Source organism: Teleopsis dalmanni, chromosome 2 (genome assembly GCF_002237135.1).
Source record: "Teleopsis dalmanni isolate 2A chromosome 2, ASM223713v2, whole genome shotgun sequence".
NCBI lineage: Eukaryota > Metazoa > Arthropoda > Insecta > Diptera > Diopsidae > Teleopsis > Teleopsis dalmanni.
The window spans coordinates 135,202,035-135,217,658 of record NC_051847.1 but is presented as its reverse complement, the minus strand read 5'-3'; the positions used below and the strand labels follow the sequence as shown (position 1 = coordinate 135,217,658).

The following is a 15,624-nucleotide window of genomic DNA, read 5'->3' as shown; positions in this document are numbered from 1 at the left end:
TAAAAAAATTAATGTAAATACATAAAAATCCATTGAAAATACTTGCATGTATGATGCTCGCTGGTATGTACAACCCCGGATGAATAGTTTGAACACAGCTGCAACATATAAAAGCAGAAGTGGCAAAGAGACAAATGAAAAAAAAGAAAAAACAAAAGAAAAAACGGATACAGCATAGTGCAGTTTAAATCATGAAAGGCGCAAAAAACAGTTAACGTGCAATATAACGATTTAAACGAGCACAAAACGAGCTAAGCCGAATGGTTAAATGACTGCTGTAACACTAACAAGTGCAGTAAAAGGAAAGTGAGAAAGGAACAGCAGCAACGGCCACGCATCAGACTACGGATGCATTTTGCTGAAGGATATTACTACAAAACTTGTAAAGAAGTAAAGAAGTAAAGAAGCAAAGAAGCAAAAAGTACAAAAAAAGCAAACTTGTAGTAATAGAGCTAAAAGACGGTATATAAAGTGTCAGAGAGGAGCCGCTTTATGTACGTTTTCTAAGGAGGATGGTAGGTTTATGCGCGCTAATGACAACATTTATATAAAATTGTATGGGTGTGGTGTAAATTGTATGCTAAAATGTGCAACTGCATAGCAGAATTGTATTGGCACTGCATTTAATTCGGTTAGAATGTATCTACATAAGTATATATATATAATAGCGCTATAATGTACTTAAATGTTTGCATATACTCGTTCATTATAATGTACAAGTTTTATATTAAAAAATTCGGTAGCCAGAGCAAATTTGTTTTTGCTAACTGGGCGGAGTTAAATTAATTTGAAATTACATTTTAAGTTAATATTATGCAAATTTATTTCAATGCACAACAATTTATTATATAAACGATATATGCAAAAATACAGAGTAATGCTTTGATTGCATTACTTATATTTTGTGAAAAAACATTTTGAGAACTATTTTGTCATTTTTTATTTCTTTTTAGTTTTAATTTTTTTATAACAATGTAATGCCAAAGCTGCTTTAAACTTGGGTTTCACAACATTTATATTTCACATAATTTTATAGTTTATTCATACGGAATTAAATATCATTTTATATTCTTGATTATAGTCTGATTATAATCAAATAGAAGCCAACGGCCCCGGTGGCTTAGTCATATCGTGAAATGGAATGATAATGCTCTAACGAAAAACATATATGAATCGGCAGTAGGAGAAAGACGGCGTAGTGGTTGACCGTGTCTTCGCTGAATTCATCAAGTTAGGGTAGCACTACTCGTATTAGATATACGAGACTGAAGAAGTCGCGCATGCAGCAGAGACCTCTGTACAGGAGTGCTCTGTTGAACCGTAGTAGCTTTTATAACCAATTAATTAAGTAAGTCTAAGCTATTCGAACAAAGTATTATTGAAATACAGGGCTCACTAGAAAGGCACGACAAAGCCCGAAAAAAAACAAAAATCAGTTACTGAAATTCAGCAGCTTTCATTAGTTAAAAGATTACAATTATGTGATAATAACTTTATTCGAATTAGCATTCAATGAAAATAGACTCACTCCGTGTGAATGGGCTATTAAATTCGGTTATATTCATGCTGTGCACAAGAAGAAATTACTTGAACCCATTAATTAAGCTGTTCAATACCATCGAATTCAATTAGAAGTTTTAACAAACTATTCTTAAAACTAATATATAAAATGTTAAGTTAACAACTCTGCATGTAAATAGTACTAACATTTTTACGTGACTTTAAACGATTAAAATAGGCATTTCAGTTTTTATTATTTTATGTGTCTCTGTAAAATACAAAAATATCTATCGATGTAGCTAACTTATGCAGTCAATTTTCTCGAATACTACATAGTATGTTGAATATTAATAAGATTAGTTATATTTTTTCAGGCATCAAAAAGAACAACAACATAAATGCGGAAAGCGCTGCCAACAACAGTAACTGTAATTAATATAAATAATATATGCAAAATCAATTAATTCATTACACAGCTTAAGTGAAAGGTACGGGATACAATCAATCAATTTCGGTCACAGATAAATAGGTAGGTGAATTTAAAAAAAATCCACTGTCCTTAATTACTTGAAACTTTTTTCTAGCTCTCATTTCTTTTATCATAGAAAGTCGCTTTGATTACACTTCCTTGTTATTTCGACAGCAAATATTAGAACTAGTTGAGCGTATGACAGCGAGTATTTGGATGTTTCAAGGTTGGAGATGCTTAAAACTCAGCTGAAAAATAGCCCATCTAAATGCCTGAATTTAGATCTAGATAAGCTTGCATAGTGATACAACAGGTGGTCAATGTTATGTTTATTACCTATATTACAAATAAAGAAATTCTATATTTGTAGTGTGCAAAGTTTTTTAACATTGCCGTGGATATTGTTATTAATTTTGTATACCATTTAATTTTAGTAAGAGGTTCGGGTGTTTCGTACTAAACTAAGCTCATTGACCAGCTTGACTATTTGGCGACTTTCTAGACTTCAATTGTTGTGGATTGAGTTGAAGAATAACACATTCATATGTTAAAATCTGGATCTTGATATGACTGGGCAATGACAAAACAAGTATTTAATATATCATAAGAACTTATATTATTTTGGAAATATCTAAGCATTGTTACTATTGATCAAATGTGAAGTTCTAGATTTGGTATGCATCATTCTTAGTCTGGCAAAACTTGACCAATACCTATTGGTGTGTCGAAGGGACATCAATATATAAATCGATAAGCAACATGAAGAGTAGGCAACAAGTCTCAGTCAGCTTGATTTCAGCCAAGTCAGAATATCCAGCATCCATCAACGAGTTTTGAACTTTCATTCCAACAATGTCAATTATATCAATTTCTCTTCGTGTTGATTAAATAGCAGGCATATGTCTGCTATAGACATATGTGTTTATATCTTTCTGTATAGAAAGACGAACTATATATAATGCATTCTTATATGAACTTTATGTTGTGTCTAATATGATGCAATCACCGAAACGAATCTAAATATTTTTTAGCATTATATGTTGAGTTGTTGTGAGAATGGATGATCATCAATCACTCATCTTCAATTAAAAATGCACTTAAAGCGGCATTTGGAGAAGGTGATGTTGAGATTGATTGTGTCTTCAATGGAGGGAACAAGTTGAGGTAGCACTATTCGCATTTGACGTTAGAGACTGGAGAGGAAGTCGACCAGTAGAGAGCTTAGAGAGAAGTGTTGTTCATACTGAAACCCGATAACGGATTATTATGACAATTAAGTAAGTAAATTGAGTGCATATCACAAAAAACTCTGGCAACTTTTAACATTATATAACGATACGTATATCTAATGTATTAATACGTTTTTCACATCGATTAATTGAGTGTATTTTTAATCATATTGTATTTTCCAAAGTTTACATAACTATTTCAATATATAATTATTATAATAATTAAATAATTATAAAACATGTAATTTGTGTAAAGTGAAAAAACAATATAATTCCAATAATAACATAAACAGAACTATGCACTTGCACGTAATTTTCTAGTATTTATTGCACTTGTTTGAAGTAAAATAAGTAAATTAATAAAATGGTAGTTAATTATAAACCAGAATATTTTATTTCCACCCGCCATATTGTAAATATATTAATTAAATGTTATTTACTTTAAAAAGAGTACGCCACACATTTGCAGTTAATTAAGATTTAATCATTCACCCGGAATGACAATATTTATTTGTGCTTTTATAAAATGTAGTAAACGTGTTTTAAATATTATTAGTGACAACAGATATGAGGTGTTAAGAGAAGAAAAATGTAGTCACGCAATAAAATTTCAACCGATGGTGTTAAAAACGAATTTTCTGATTGTATCTGACAATTATTTGGCCATTTCAATACGTAATTGCATTAAATTGCATATGAGAAAAGCAATAATTTTTTTATTGTTAATTAGATGGTTTAAAGCTGTTGTTATACAACAAACAATGTTTTTATCTATTATATATATGGCAAATATATAATAATTGTAAATTATAGTGAACTTATTTTGCAGAGGAAAAAGTAAAACATTTTAAAACATCACGCAATTATTATTAATTTTTTTTTTTAATTTGAATGTGTATTGCTTACTTTTTGGTTTAAGGTAATTTTTTGTCGCTATTTTTATTTATTAAAAATATGCAATAATGTTACTGATATATAACACTCTATCACCAAAGCAACTAATAAAAGTAATCTACATCGCTTACGCAAAAGTACTATTTCATAAGCATTTCGTATCTATAGATTAGTTTAGGTTATACCTAAATGACGATGCTGGATTTTTTCCTAATAGAGGCATACAGATGGCTCTTATATTAAATTGCAGTGATATCTATAGATTTTTTCACAGATTTTTAGATAGTTAGGATATACTGGAGAGGAGTACAAGCATGAGGCAGTGTCTATCTAATATATCTGAATAAATTACGCTATCGTCTTTCTTAGTAAAGAAATTCTCTAAATGTTTTAAAAACTCCAAAGATACCTGATAATTTGATAATAGTTTGGTTGGAACCGATTAAAAGATTGCATGTAAATTTTAATTCCACCTTTTTTCTATTTATTATACAACGTATTTGTATATAAAATTATTAGATTTTTTTTTTGTTACAAAAAGATAGCTTATAATCAAAGATGATTTCATTGGTTTTTTTTTTAGAAGAACCTGCACGTATAATTTGATTTAGTATTTTTAACTTCAACAAAATAAATAGATGAGTAAACCTCATAAAAAATGGCTAAAAAAGCAGATATTTACACTAAGAGTAGTTAATGAATTAAATGATCTAATTATACTAGAAAGCCCTTGAAAATCATGATTCCAAAAGTAGTATATATTTATAGTCTATTTGAATATAGAATTAAATTAACTGTCTATTACATGCTTTTATAAAAACATTAGGATTTATGACACGATATTTTTTGTTTACCAGTGCACATTTCTAGTGTGGGTATGATGAATAATTATGCTTCCAGATATCGGAACAATTGGAAGTACTTAACCACATGTCTCCCTGTGTATTGGGATTTATAATTCGATTAAAAGGCGATTGTTTGAGTTTATGTAAAGTTTTTGTAGTCTTATATAAAAACCTCTCTAAATATCCATGAAGATGAGAAATGTATAGCCTAATAGTAAATTTAAATAATAGACTTATTTGTAGTCTATGTGTAGAATGCACATATGGACAAAGTTATGTGTATATAAATATATATAATATTAAAGTATAATATATTATATAAATATATATAATTATTATTAATTAAATATGTTAAATATGTTTAAAAAACATATTCAAAGTTCGCTTATTTTATTGACCAACAGGTTTCATTTTGATTTTATTGATTTTTTGTGGGCTATAAATTTAATTTTATTTTTATATAAAAAATACGTCTCTGTTTAATCTCAAATTTTATTTAAATGTATAAACTTGTTGAATATTTCGGCCATATTCAAAAATAATAATAGCAAAATATTCACAAAGTAGCCAATCAGAAACATTAAAACGATTTCTTTGCCTTTTTTCACGACTACTCAGCAATTTCAATCTCTTGGAGAGCATTACTTGACTGTCCTGACAGAAATAACAAAAGTGGGTTTAAAGGATCTTTGATTTGATTTGATTTGGAAGACTAAATAGCTTAACAGAAATTACACGCGAAAACATCAATGGTTAGTCTAACTCGTCTCTATCGGTCAATTTTGAAAGAGAAATGATGACAAATGTATGAATGTATCTATAAAATTTTTCTATTATTTCAATTTATTAAAATTTTAAGTAGTATTATAGATAAATTTGAAGGTGGTTAATTCGAATCGAAGGTATTGTATTCGATCATTTTTATCTTTATAAAATGCTTTAATAATGAAACGTTTTTGCACTTGGCACCTTCAATTGAATAGACTATAATGCTGTTATGACTTAAATTATTTTTGATTAAATTTTTTGATAGAATTTTAAATATTCTATTTTTAAATTTAATTTGATTTTAATAGCAGAAAACATCGACTGTACAAAATATTAGAAAATTTATTCAATTTAAACAAAATGAAATACATTAATTTGTTCATACATTAAAACAATAAAAATAAGTATCTTTTACAATTATCTTATTATATTATTAATAAAAAGAATATATATTTATAAAAACGTTTTTTTTTTCTTATTGTTGAAAGGCTAAATAAAAATGCATTTATGTAAAATGCGAACAAAAGGTTGCTCATACGCACCGTTGACAGAAATCATTATATGGGAAATCTATATTTAAATTGCATAAAATTCTTCAACATTAAAATTATTAGAAATTTTTGTTTTTGAGAAGTGTCATGTAAGATACTTAAACTTTTAAGTGATATATACGAAGATGTTTTGCGCTATTCGTTAAACGATCTTTACATAGTACTGGATTTACTAACATAAGTAAATTAAAAATGACAAAAATTTAACTATGTGATAACATATAACACTAATAATAATAATAATAATAATTAAGATAAATTTAAAAAATAATCAATTTTTATGAAAATTTTGTAAAAGTTACAACCGTTAGGTATTGTTTTAGGTAATTGTGCGAAAGGTCAACTTAAAAATTATTATATACGTACGTCTATTTATAAGTTTTTCAATACAAAGAAGCAGTATAGTTATTTTTCTTTTTGGAAGAAAAATCTCAGTTTTGCAATATATCTAATAAATCAAATATTAATTGCAAAATTTGCACATGCAGTTTTTACAATCGTGAAGTTTTACAACTTTTAATAAATAATACTTTTTATGGGCACATCGTGTTAAAAGCACGTAAAATTTTATGGAATTTCGATGTGTAAATGCATCTTTATGTGAGTGCAAAGGCGACTAATGTTTTATCTAAGAAGACTTAAAAATTAATTTTAATTGTTATGTACTTTTTTAATTCTAAATAAATAAATAAATACATACCTAAAATAAGTAATGATCTAACTGTGTTTGAATAAGAGATAAATTTTAGTTATAATACTTTTAGTAAATTTACTATACAAAATAATTTTCAAGAAAAGCTATTAAAATTTAATAAAAATTATAGGCGTTTTTAACTGTTTTCCTTAAAAAAAAGAAAATTCAAAAAAATACTGTTGATTTGCGGATTTTGCAAAAGTTTTAATACGAATTACATTATTTTGAATGAATGGTAAATTAGTTTTGTGAAAAAATTTTACGAAATAATCCTTGCAGAATGTTCAAGTTTGTCAGTTAATATTGAAAATGAAACCGCTTTTCACATATGAGTTTTCCTTATTAGATCATGGAAACACCTGGACTATTATTGCGATATTGCATGATGTGTTTTCAATTTTGCCGGACTTTAGGTTGTTTTTGAATTTATATTTTGTGGAAACCCGCAGGAGAAAGAAACAATAACACATTTTCTCTGTGAATGCCCGGTTCTAGCGTCCAGAAGATATAGGTTTTTAGGAAAATACTTCGGTGATAGTTTATCAGACTGCTCAATGGTGAAGATGAAAGACCTGTTAAATTATCTAAATTCGGTGGGATGGATTTAGTCTGTACTCTTCTATACTAGGGTTCTTGCAAAACGGCGAAAAATCACTAGCTGAGGTACATTTGAAGTTATCTTATGGCCTGCCACTGCAACCAATCAACCTTTCAGAAAGAAATAGCAGCAGTATTATTAGTAGAATGCCCCTAAAATCAATGGCTAACAGTTGAAATGAATAAATACTAAATCAGCGACCGAAATGATAAATGTAAAGCAATGTATCGTATAATATAAAACAAAGTTTGATCAATACTAGCTTTCATTAAAACTGAATACTGTGTGTTATTATTAAGATACCACTAGTAAATGAATGGCTTTTCTAGAAGTATCCAACTTCAAGCTGGAAAAAATAAGACTACATATTTATAATAAAAAGTTGGTGTACAATTTGTTTTCGATTTTTGAAATATGTTATAGTAATATATGTAGACTTAGCACAACTACAATATTTTCTCGAAGTAAATACTCTAAAATTAGAAAATAACAATAAAATTAAAATATAGTTCTTTTACTATCTTAATTTGCATTTTAAGCCGTTTTCAAATTTTCACCTAACACATCTAACATTTTTAAATACCTTTCTAACAGCTGCTATGCACATTCTTAAATTTCATACTTTAAGTCCAACTAGTGGACTCTAAATTTTATCACACCAAAGATACCTTCTTTCATTACTTGCTTTTTCTCTGACTCCACTTTCTCCGAGTACCATTTCCTTAAACCGTCACTTTCTATAACACTTTTCATGCTAAACCGTCATTCTCTATTCTCACGATGGTAACACCTATTGGCAATGGTAATTTCTAGTCTGATCTCCACACTGACAATGTTGTTAGTTATGACGTTGGCAAGATAGAGGGAATTCTTGTCAACTTCGAAAATATAATCGAACGCCTAGTTATTTCTTTTACTATAGTTTTATATAATATAAATATGTAACATATTTGTAGTGTAAGCACAAATATACCTTTAAAATAATACCTTGCATTCAGTTTTGAGTAGGTAGGAAAATTTTGAGTAGGTAGTATCCACTATTACCGAAATAGAACTAATTTCTGGGTAAAATTAAATAGAGCAAAAATTAATAAAAGAAAGACCTAAGTAACATCCAGGAAACTTAATTTGAAATATTTCTGTTTGTTAGTTACTTTTACGATTGCGTTTTAAGGAAAGTTTTCTCTTCCGGTCTTCCATTTCAGTTTATGTTGCAGGTTGGTACTTTCTCTATTTTTATAAAACAAATAAAATAATTTGAATGTATTTTCTGGAATGCTGCTGGGGTGTAAGTTTTGATATGAATGCGAACAAAAGAGTAAATAATAAGTGAAACAAAACCAATAAAAATGGTAAGCACAAATGGCAATAGAAAATGTTTTCATTTCGAAGTAATAAAAAATACCATTGTATATGAAACGGAATAAACTCAACCCACACACATCCAGATACGTATGAGTATCTTTGAATTCGCACGTATACATGCGAATAGTTGAAGTTCATGCATTGACTGACGTTCATAAGAAGCAAAAATTTATTAGTGCATCTTTTTATGCATTTTCTTTATACAAAAATCGAAATAATAAGTTTTACGTTTGTTACGCATTACGCTTACGTTTTAACTGTTATTCGCAAAAAGTTGTTTCCGTTTTATGACTTATTTTACTTCCTACGTTGTACGCGTTAGTATTACAGAACTTCCGTCAAGCCCCGAGCCACACGAACATCCACAATCTACAATCCAACAGAAATACTATATGCATTAAAATCTGGAAAATTTTAAACTGTTCCATTGAGACGCACACACCACATTTCTTCTTCGTCCATCATCACATGCACATGCACATGCACATGCACTTGTAATTGTAGAGCCAACGATATCCTTGTAGATGGCTGTGTTCGAGTACGGAGATGAAGTTGTATTTAGGAAAAGTTCCTTACAATATAGCGCCTTCGTATCATCAGTTCCTTTTGTGTGTGATATGACGATTTATTATTTTTATTGTAGTTACGTTTTACGACTTTTGCTGAAATGCATTTTTCATCTTTGGGCAAAAGCAAAAATTGTGCATTTACTGCTCGTGGTGTTTTATTTGGAGCTGCAGTAAAAATGCAGATATGCGCAAATTTACTAAAATTTTCCAAAATTTATGGTTCATCATGTTAAGTTGGCTTGTTTTATTATTATTATTATTATTTTTAATTTAAAATTGTAGTTGAATCGGGATTTTATTTTATTAGTTTTTATTATGACAAAATATTATTTTTAAAGTTTTGTTTATCTTAATGAAAGTTGCGTTCATAAACTTAGTACTTTATATCTTTGCAACTTGAAAATATCGTGAAATTTTCAATATTTAATATTTTACGTGTTTTAAAGGATATATAAAAAAATATATGCAACAAAATTAAAAACAAAATTCAAGTATATTAAATATATTTATTATAATTATAATGTGAAAATAACTTGGCAAAAAGTTGCAAGTACATGATTACATCGTAAAGGATCTTCCATAGTCGCATAACTATACTCTTTCTAATAACAATAATAATATATTACCTAAATATTCTCATACACATTACACATTAGTGCTCTGCTTTGTTGGTAGCCATACTTAGAAAATTATTTCATTTATCGCAAAAGAAAAATTCATCAATTGTTAATCGTTTTTACATTTGGTTTGCATACACTGACGCCCAGTCAAGCCCAGTCACAATGGAAGAAATATTTCCCGCAAACGTTTTTATCGTTTCTTGAAAACAAATCAGAAAATTATTCTGTAAACGAAAAATTCGTCAACTGTTTTTTGTTTGTGTATCTTGCTCCCATGAACTTAAGTTTGATTGCTATAATCGAAAAAACAAGAGTTCCAAATGATTACTTCGTGTCCTAATAACGTTTCGCAACCGATTTAAGTTCCTTAATTATTTAATTGGTTTACAGGAAATGAATTTTGTTTCTTACAATATTTTTATAAATGATATGATTTGTTGACTGTACCGTACCCTGGCTCACAGTATCCTATTAATTTTTAATTGATCAATTTTTTTTTTTGATATTATATCAAAATAAATTAAATTAAATTTTATGTTTTAAACCACTTACAAAGCCGCAGAAATAAACATAACTGAAAGAATGTATTAAAAACGGATTCTCTCGAATTACTTATAGGCCTGTGTGGATCAGAAGCGCATATTTATCATCTAAGGAAACACGCAGTATTAAAATAATATCATTTTTTCTGCATTTAAGCATATGATCTTAAATTATCTGCAATAGAATAGTGGAATGTACTAATAGTAGTTAAAAGTAGACACAATAGTATCATTCTAATTCACAAGTACAATAAACGGTGATAATATTTTCGTGAAAAAAATTTAAAAACTCTCATAAAAATCATAGAAGGATATTCAATTTATAGTGAATATATGATATTTCTCATATATTTTACTGTAACTTCTATATTTACAATAGTTTTCTCATAAGAAAACCAATCGCAAAAGCAAAATACTTGAAAGAAAGTTCAAAATCTACTGCGTTTTCATTCTTATTCTGGCTTCGCTACTTTTTCGTCAGCAAAAAAGGTAAATTAAGTTAGTAGTTTGGTTAATTAGGATGGCATATCAGCAAGAAAAATATTCACTAAAATCTAGAGATACACATGGTAAAATAAGAATGGAAAAAAAAATTAAAAAAAGGTATCAATACATATAAAGCCGTTAGGTAGTGGTCTTAGTATTACCCATTCATAAGTTGATAGTTATTCGAACACATTTTGAAAAACTTATTTTGTTTAAGTTAAGTCCATGCTATAAACGTTTTGTTTCAGACTGGTATTCTACTTCTATTTTCCTTAATAACTTCTATGGAAACGTACAGTCTATGCTGACTAAATACCACTTATCCTTTTTCGTATGAATTTCAAAGATTTGTATATATGAACAACGCTGAAAGTATATCGTCTCTATAGCAGTAGTTCTTAAAGTATAAATTTGTTAACAGCAATATATTTACAGCATATTTTTTTTATGTAGCTGTTTTAGTGGATAAATAAAATACAGATAAAACAAAATAATCAAAACATATTATCATATGATAATGTTTAATATTATTGAAACATAGTAGTTTTCCATTGTTATCCTGAGAATACCTACTAACAGTTGATGAAATGCTGATGTAACTAAGAAACAAACAGTGATTTTTTAAATATTATTTAAAAGATATTTAAATTATATTTAAATTCTAGTTATTTACATAATATAGATATAAGTAATTTTAAGATTAAGAACTTATTGTTAGCCTGTAATCATAAAAGACGATTCAAACCAAATAAATAACTTTAAAAAAAGGCTATTCACAAGTTTTCTATAATTTTAACCAAAACCTTCAGATATATCGTGGCAGTTATATTTTTTAATAATGAGGTGTCGAGATATATAAATATGTACATACGAAGATAAGTTGTATGCGGACACATATACAAGGAGTATTGTGCATTTATAATCCTAACAGTTCAATAAGGTAAAACGCTCATTATATTTTATAATAACCGTCTTTCAATTTCAAATTAACAATATATCATTTAAAATGCATAAATACATGCATAAAAAAATCCAAACAATTATCTATATACATTACCTTAATTATTTCTACATATTTTTTGCAAGTAATTAAAAAAATCAAATAATTGGTTAGTGAATAATTTAAATAATGTTATAATTACTGCAGTATTTACCCTTTGTATAATGAAAGATAGTTATTAAACTATTTACATAATGCAACATTTCCGTATCTTAATCATTTAACTTAAATAACCACATTTTCTTTGAGCACAAAAAACTGTTTGACAAAAACTAGGATCAAACATAGACGAGTAATCATTAGAAAAATAAAGTCACAGGTATATAAGAAAAATAAATAGTAGTGATCTTGGTAATACCATTGCTCTTCACTCCTTATCTCACTTTTTACTGCTGAGATTTATTTATAAATAATTGTATTTTGTCGTGTTCGAAATAGCATATGTCAGATGGTACGATATCAACTGACATATTTTAATTATATGTATATTACTATTAATTTATAATTAATTATATATGTAGATATACTTATTCCAAATATAACTCCACTTTTTAATGAATTCAATGAAGTTATTGGTAATTATTAAAATATCTGTAATGCTCTGGGAATAGTTTTTAGTTGCAATCGAGTTATAAGTTTATATGGGGCCACTCTAAGAAATTCGGTAGTAATCAAATCTATAGTTGCATTTATTAACAAAACAAAATCATCTCTTATAATTTAAAGTCCTTTTGACTTTTCTTTTTTTTTTTTTGAGTCATTTTTGAGGTTTTAATATAAATAAAATTAAAATTACTTAAAAAGAAATTCTTCATATTCTTCTTTTCACAAAAGAAAAAGAAGAAACTTTTAGCTATGTACATATATAACTATGTAACTAAAATGTTTTAAACCACTAAAAATTGGCGACCCAAGAGGCTTGTGCCCATCAACTCAGTGCTTTTCTTGTCCTAACGGTCGTATACCGGTCTGAGTTTATGAATCATGCAAATGATTTCATAAAGATCGAAAAGACATTAAAGACAGTAAGAAAAAATTTTAGCACATCATTTTAACAGAAGAATTTAAATTGGAGAGGCTCCTATAGCAATGGGAACCACTTATGGCTCACGTGCAACAATTTTTGTAAATTCTGACAAAAAGTGAGAGATTCAGCATTAAAGATTAAACAAAGGTATACATTATATTGTAAATTGTATCATTTATTTTAGTAAATTCTTGGCATAACGTTTATTTTTCAATAAATCTTACTGAATTGAACGTACTCGTATATTAAGTGTGTCAAAATGACATCACACACTTTTTTATTAATTTTGTAAAGCGAAGTTAATTTCATGAAATTAAATTAAAAAAATATTAGAGCTAATATTGAATACTATTAGAAAATAAAGAATTAAGTAATATTTTATTACCTTATAACCATAATAAGATTATAAATAGTTTTTTGTAATGCACGCCACTCATACAATGAGAATGTTTGAAAATGTTAATATGGAAACGTGCTCTATGAGCTGCACACATCACGGGTTGGTATCCCTCTATTCATTTTTACCAAAACACATAACTATCAAAATCTTCAAATTGAGGAAATTGAAGAAATATTAGAAAAATATATACTATCCGGCATCAAAGCATCTTGGAACTACTTGCAAGTACTACCAACACGCAACTTGCACAAAAGAAGTAAAATTAAATTCGTTTGTGAATGGCATTCATTCAAATAAAAGTGCATGTTGCTGTTTTACTGCGTCCTTTGCAGCAAACTTCCGCCATGGATGCAAACTCTGTGGATGCAGCAGTTTACGTAGCGTCATTCAGTGCACGTTTGTCTGTTTGTCCGTCTGTCTAAATGTCCGACTGGCTTTTGTCTAAGCTGTCACCCCTTTTGCAACTCAATGTTTTTATGTTCGACGCGACATACTACGCACTGTAACAATTTAAGTACGAACATATTTTGTTTTTATTTTATTCTGGAACCGTGCACCAGGAGCATTTGTAGCGTTAATATTAGTTGAACGTGGCATTTACTGAAATTCCTCAGTTTAGAGCGATTTATGCGCTGAGGTAGTAAAAATTTTGCACGCGGAAATTTATTTTAAAGTTTTACGTAGTTGCATTTATATTGCATATAAATAATAAATTCTTCGCGAGCTTAAACTAAATCTGCTTGTTAGTGAAAATGTATTAAAATGCGAAAGAAATGAAGAACAACTAAACTTTGAAGTTTTTATATTAAATGCAGCACTTCTATAGCTTTTGAGTTTACGACACATATCCAAAGTTATACGGAATGCAGGAAAAGAGGAAAGCAGCAGTTTTGATCTTTATTGGTCATAACTAATTTTGTCGAAAAGGTTTGTTGTTGACAATATAGTATCAAATGTTTACAAGTACATATTTTTTATTAGTTTATTTAAATTATGCTAAAAATCATAATTGTTTTCTCATAGACTTACTATAGCAAAGAGAAACAAACTTAGATAAGCAATGATATAGGGAATGAAAAGTTAGTCACTAAAGTTTCAGTATAAATATAGTAATTGTTTTTAAAAAACTTCAATATTTTCCAATAATTAATTAATTTAAATTAATTTATAATAAAATCTTATACTAATCTAATTTTCTCGTAAACTTACTATAGTAGAGAGAAACAAACTTAGATAAGTAATGGTATAGGGAATGGAAAGTTTGTCACTAAAATTTCATTGCAAAGATGGCAACTTTTTTTTAAATATTTTTAACTAATTATTTAATTTAAATAAATTTATAATAAAATCTTATACTAATTATTATGTTGAAGCGAATTGAGTCAGCGCACTTGAGTACTTTTACTCTCTATTGACTACGAGGTTTCTTCAAAATCCCTCTCTACACCTTGACTGAATTATTGCTTATCACTTCATCAGACTAAGCTGATTTTACTTGTTCACATTAATTAAAATTTTAACAAATACTAAGTCAAAATAGGTTTGACTACATAACATTTAATTTGATTTCACCTATTTAATTTGACCCAGTGATGATGGGTACTAGAAACAGCCTTATAGTCAGCCGAAAATTCAATTAATTAAAAATAAATGAAAAATTTGTTGTTACGATTCTCTACTGCTCGAAACCTCTCTACTGCATAATATCTTTGATAAAAAAATGTTAATTTTTAAAGACTATTTACGAGTACCTACTTATATATGTATATAAGAACATACGCTTATAATAGTTTTGTTAATTATACTCTAACAAGTCAAAATCTGATAGTAAATGAAAGAAATTCAAATATCCCAAAACTTATACAACCGGTCTTTATAAGGTATTTTGCTATCTTGGCCGTTTTTAATTATGGAATTTTCGTTATTAACGACCAATAATCGAGGTTAATTTGAAAAAATCGAAAATCGACACAATTTATACATATTAAAAACGACGAAAATGAAAGGAAAAAGGAGGAGTCCAACCAGTACAAGTTTTTATTTAAATGCAACAACACTCTATTGGAA

The 15,624-nt window shown here is 28.0% G+C and overlaps 1 long non-coding RNA gene across 1 annotated transcript; it reads left to right on the top strand.

Moving 5' to 3' along the window:
- The first annotated feature begins 1,889 nt into the window (after positions 1 to 1,889).
- Positions 1,890 to 3,334, top strand: LOC119686059. Its single transcript, XR_005252870.1, has 3 exons — positions 1,890 to 2,029; positions 2,085 to 2,282; positions 2,404 to 3,334. It is a non-coding gene; the product is annotated as an uncharacterized LOC119686059 (long non-coding RNA).
- Positions 3,335 to 15,624: the final 12,290 nt, after the last annotated feature.